The sequence below is a fragment of the Theropithecus gelada genome, chromosome 6 (genome assembly GCF_003255815.1).
Source record: "Theropithecus gelada isolate Dixy chromosome 6, Tgel_1.0, whole genome shotgun sequence".
In the NCBI taxonomy this organism is placed as follows: domain Eukaryota; kingdom Metazoa; phylum Chordata; class Mammalia; order Primates; family Cercopithecidae; genus Theropithecus; species Theropithecus gelada.
In genome coordinates, this window is record NC_037673.1 from 40,410,119 (window position 1) to 40,416,118 (window position 6,000).

The window sequence follows — 6,000 nt, forward strand, 5'->3', positions numbered from 1 at the left end:
TCCTTTCTAATCTTGATTCTGATCTTTCCTTCTTGGATGGAATCTAGAAGCCGCAGGAGTTTTCACTTGCGTCTGTGATGGAGTTTCCCGCTCCCCCCTCCCCGCCCCCGCCGCCACCACCACCACCAACACCACCACCGCCAACCCGCGCTCTTTTTTCGCTTGGAGCCCATAAATTGCTACTGGACACCACGATGGCTCTAGGAGCGCTGTCGGTGTTTTCTTCTGGAGGTGATCCTGAAATTTCTTCCCCAGAGCAAACTCTGTTGCGAGGAGCAGGCTGGGGATATGTACAAGTGAATGTGTATTCCAAGAGGGGGATGATACACAAATCTTTTGGTGTATAGGAATTAATACTTTTAGATTATCGGTAAAATGTATACGTTCACTGGACTGAGAACAAGGCTTACAGTTACATCAACCGGATCAACAAATATTTATTGTACTTACAATGAGTAATACTTAATCTATTATATAAACATAAATGGAACCATACTATAGCATAAAGTCTGCTTATTTTTAATAAAATGTTTGAGTTTGTTACTCAATTCCACTCCTCTAATTAGTAGTCAAAATCAAGTGTTCTGTTTTAAAAAGTTTATATTCTCTCAGTTTTGGAATGTCATAGCACTGGGCCAGTGTCAATGCCCCTCCCCCCACCCCAAAAAATTGCATCTTCATGAAAAGGGTATAAAAAAGTAAAAAACTAATAATGTCATTTTTAATCCCAACAAAAATCAATTACCCAACTCTCCTGATTTTCTCCTCTCTGTTTCTGAAATCAAAGTAACATGCATTAGGCAGTTTTCTTCCAAGGAAGATATTGCAGGGGAAGCAAAAGTTTCTGCCTTTGAGCTTAGAATTACACCAGATAAGCAGAGAACAGTTCCAGCTAGCCTTAACCAAGTTCCTACTGTATTGAGGACTGCACATTGTTTGAAGAGCAAAAAGTTAAGAAATCTTTGATTACTGATGTATTTGGGGGTCAGGTGGTGTGGTGGTTACTGTTGTAACTTTTGGTGTCTCGCTTTTTCACTTTTATCTGTTCGCCTTGTGAATTTCTACACAAGGCATCTCTGTAAAGCAGAATTTTTGGATTTTGGATCTCTGTAAAGCAGAAATAGCTCTCTGGATTTCCGTGTGCGGCAGGGAACCTTAAACTCCCTCCCCTCCCCAGATAGCATCTTAAATTACTTTAAGTTTTTATTATGTCTAGAATTTAACCCAGGAAAGTTCTGCCATTTCTTCTAACCTGAAAGAAAAAGATCTGACATCTCTCCTCAGGCCCAAGGGTGGGAGAGAGAGTACCCTAGGGAAAAAAAAAAGGAAAAGATAGCAAAGGACCTCAGCTGTGTACCACTCACTGAGCATGTTGCAAGGGAACAAACTGAAGCTGAGTTTTGCAAATCCATTTGCCAATCTCTTCTTTAAACTATGAAAACTCAAGAAAGTAACATAACCTTTTTTTTAGTAGAAACATCGGTTTGTTTCTGCTTTGTGCTATTGTAGATTATAATTCTATTTAATAAATAGTCATTAACTGGCATTTACACTTAAAAGCGTTTTTGGGGAGATAAAACCTAGAATTATAGATCAAAAAATTGGATAGAAACTTAGACATCATCTTATCCAGTTTCCTATAGTCTCTGTTTAAAGCAGCTTTAATTGCTCAGTGTTTTTAATTTTGGTTTTGTTTCTTTTCCATTCATGTTGAGTTAAAAACTGAATCCAATTCACTGTTTGTAAGACTACTGTCTTAAGAAGCCTCCTGTATTCCTTTGCTTTTTCTCTTAATTACCTTTTTAAATTTTTGTCACATTTTCTTCCACCCTGTCTTCCTTTCATTCTCCCATTGATCTATCCCCAAATGTTCACTTCCTTCATTCTTCAAACTTTTGTTAACTGCCAGACGCTATAGAAAATTTCATTTTTCTAAAAAATGAAAAGTCATGGTCCCTACCTTGAAAGAGCTCATGGTCTACAGTAGCAGTCCTCTATATTCCACCATCCCCGCACCCATCCAGGAGAGATAATATTTACATACTCAACATTCTACCGGGGGAAGCAAAGATAAGGTAGACTGTGACTTACACCCAGTTTCCTGACCTATCTGTTGTAACTGTACACCATCTCAGTAAAATGTATTGGAATATAAGTGGGCAGACTCCTCAGAGTCTTCTTCTCAAGGTTATTACAGCATTACTGGACTCTATACTGCCAGGTGGATATTACACTTCTCCAAGGACTATCTCTAAATATGGTGGCTGGAACTAAAACTTCTGAGTACTACACTGCTATTAATGCAGGCTGATATTTCCTTAGCTTACTTGTAGCTACATTGTAACTAATATTTTATTTTTATTAAACAAACACTATGTACTGGGCAGTTCACTAGATCCTAGGGACTTAAACAAAGGAACATGGTTCTGCCTTCTAATAGGAGACAAAGCAATGTTATAGGTGCTATAATAAAAACACAAGTCTAGACAATGCAGTGAGATTCTGTCTTTACAAAAAAAATAAAAATAAATTCAAAATTAGCTGGGTCTGGTGGTTCTCACCTATAGTCCTAGATCCTTTGGAGGCTGAGGTGTGAGGATCAGTTGAGCTCAGGAGGTACAGGCTGCAGTGAGCTATGATTATGCCACTGTACTCCAGCCTGGGTGACAGAGCAAAACGCTATCTCTTTAAAAATAAACAAAATAAAACACATATATGATGCTAAAGGCCATCATGAGAGATCAGTATAACCTTTATCTGTGGAGGTCTGCCAAAGCTTTAACTTGAATATGTTTATGGAGAAGTATTAAGAGATAATGTTTTCTACACACAAAAGGGAGGCCACCCAGGCACAGTGTCTCACACCTGTAATCCCAACACTTTGGGAGGCCGAGGCAGGAGGATCACTTGAGCTCAGGAGTTTGAGACCAGCCTGGGCAACATTATGAGACCTCATCTCTACAAAAAATCAGCCAGGCGTTGGGGTGCATGCCTGTAGTCCCAGCTACTCAGGAGGCTGAGGTGAGAAAATCATCTGAGCCCAGGAGGTCAAGTCTGCAGTGTGTCGTGTTCATGCCACTGCACTCCAGCCTGAGTGACAAAGTGAGACCCTGTCTCAAAAATATAAAAATAAAAAAGTAAAGAAGGCTAGGTGCAGTGGCTCACACCTGTAATCCTAACACTTTGGGTGGCCGAGGCAGGTGGATTGCCTGAGCTCAGGAGTTGGAGCAGCCTGGCAACATGGTAAAACCCTGTCTTTACTAAAATACAAAAAATTAGCCAGGCATGGCGGTGTGCACCTGTAATCCTGCTACTCAGGAGGCTGAGACAGGAGAATCGCTTGAACCTGGGAGGCAAAGGTTGCAGTGAGCCGAGATCGTGCCACCACACTCCAGCCTGGGTGAGAGAGCGAGACTCCATCTCAAAAAAAAAAAAACAAAAAAAAAAAAAAGTAAAGAAAAGAAAGAAACAGGTGTCATGGGGGATGGAGGGAACTTGGGGAAGGCATTCCAGGTAGGAAAAAGAGCAAATATAAAATCACAGAGGGGGCTGGGCACGGTGGCTCATGCCTGTAATCCCAGCACTTTGGGAGGCTGGGGTGGGCGGATTACCAAAGGCTAGGAGTTCAAGACCAGCCTAGCCAACATGATGAAACCTCATCTCTACTAAAAATACAAAAATTAGCTAGGCATGGTGGCGAGCACCTGTAACACCAGCTACTCGGGAGGCTGAGACAGGAGAATTGCTTGAACCCGGGAGGCAGAGGTTGTAGTGAGCTGAGATCGCACCACTGCACTTCAGCCTAGGGGACAGAGTGAGACTCCATCTTAAAAAAAAAAAAAATTTTTTTTTCACAGAGGGAAGTAGGCTGTTTAGGGAAGAGCTAATTGTTACAGGGGCTGGAATCTGATGTATAGAGGGACTTGTTTCAAGAAATGAGAGGTAAACCCACTAAAGTTAAACAGACCAAATCCTGAAATGCCTCATGTGCTTCTCAGTTTGGACATTATCTTGTAGAGTGATAAGCTTTGGAAAGATGTGAAGTAGATGCCGTGTAGAAATAAATTATTTTCTCCAAAATTGGTAGCTGTGGGTACATTTGGGAAGAGAAATGAGGTGACTAAGAGTCAGGGGCAAGGGGCAGACTTTTCTCTGTATACCCTTTGTAAATTTTTATTTAGAGCCTTATGCACATATAACAGAATCAAAACTTTTAGAAAAATTTCTAAAAACTCTGACTTTATTTTGGAGGATATACATTAGAGAAGGGCAACACCAAAGTGGTAAATCAGGAAACTTGCAATCATCTAATGAAGAAATGAGGCAGTCACCACATACGAAAAGGAAAAACTCAAGACCTTTTCATAAAGTGGAATTAGAAAGGAAGGAATTGAGTGATGTGCAGAGAGAGGGAAAGGAAGGAATCTGTTTTTTTGTTGTTGTTTTTTTTTTTTTTTTGATGAAGTCTCACTCTGTTGCCCAGGATGGAGTGCAGTGTATCTCCGCCTCCCAGATACACGAGATTCTCCTGCCTCAGCCTCCCGAGTAGCTGGGATTACAGGCGCCCGCCACCACGCCCGGCTAATTTTTTGTATTTTTAGTAGAGACGGGGTTTCACTGTCTTCGCCAGGATGGTCTCAAACTACTGAACTCGTGGTCCACCTGCCTTGGCCTCCCAAAGTGCTAAGATTACAGGTGTAAGCCACCGTGCCCATCCAGGAAGGAATCTTAATTACCTCCCAGGATTGTGGTAGGATTTTAGAGGAATGGGTGTTCAACTGAAATTATGAATATTTGTAACATTAAGACATCAAAGAGGCCGGGTTTGGTGGCTCACACCTGTAATCCCAGCACTTTGGGAGGCCGAGGCAGGCGGATCATGAGGTCAGGAGATCAAGACCATCCTGGCTAACATGGTGAAACCCCATCTCTAAAAAAAATACAAAAAATTATCCAGGCATCGTGGCACACACCTGTAGTCCCAGCTACTTGGGAGGCTAAGGTAGGAGAATTGCTTGAACCCAGAAAGTGGAGGTTGCAGTGAGCCGAGATCGTGCCACTGCACTCCAGCCTGGGTGACAGAGCAACACTCCATCTCAAAAAAAAAAAAAAAAAAAAAAAATCAAAGAGACATTCAGGTAAAGAGGTAAAAATATCCATGATGATACCGGTCAAGCAGGTCTATAGGTCCAAAGATAAGGCAGTCTAATGGTTAACAATGTGTTATATATTTCAAAATAGCTTAAAGAGATCATCTGAAATGTTTACAACACATAGAAATAATAAATACTCAAAATGCTAGCTATCCTAAATACCCTGAGTTGATCGTTACATATTCTATGCATGCAACAAAATATCACATGTATCCCACAAATATGTAGAAATATTATATATCAATAAAATACTTATTAATTTCTTTTAAAAGTCAGTCCAGTGTTACAGATCGTTTGTCATCACCGAACAGATGGCAGATGAAGTAGAGCAGTGAATATGGATGCGATCTCTCCAGTTTATAAAGGGATCCAAGGACAAAGCACTTACTTAGAAAACATGGATAATTAAAGGATCCAGAAGCAATACAAACCTGTGGAAGAGACAGAACAGCAGTCCATCTATATTAGAAGCTCCCCAAGAAGTTACAGTGATTAAAATTAGCTTGTAGAAAATTGTCTCCCCTTAGCTATGATAGATGATTTCTAGACCCTGGTTTAGAAAGAGACAGGCTTTTGCTTTGTCGCCCAGGCTGCAGTGCAGTGGTGTGATCATGGCTCACTGCGGCCTCACCCTCGGGACTCAAGGGATCCTCTCATGTCAGCCTTCTGAGTAGCTGGAACCACAGGCACGTGCCACCATGCCCAGCTTATTTCTTAAATTTTTTGTAGAGACGGGGTCGTGGTGTGTTCCCCAGGCTGGTCTTCAACTCCTGGGCTAAAGGAATTCTGCCTCAGCCTCTTAAAGTGCTGGGTACAGGTGTGAGCCACCACACTGCGTCTTGAAATT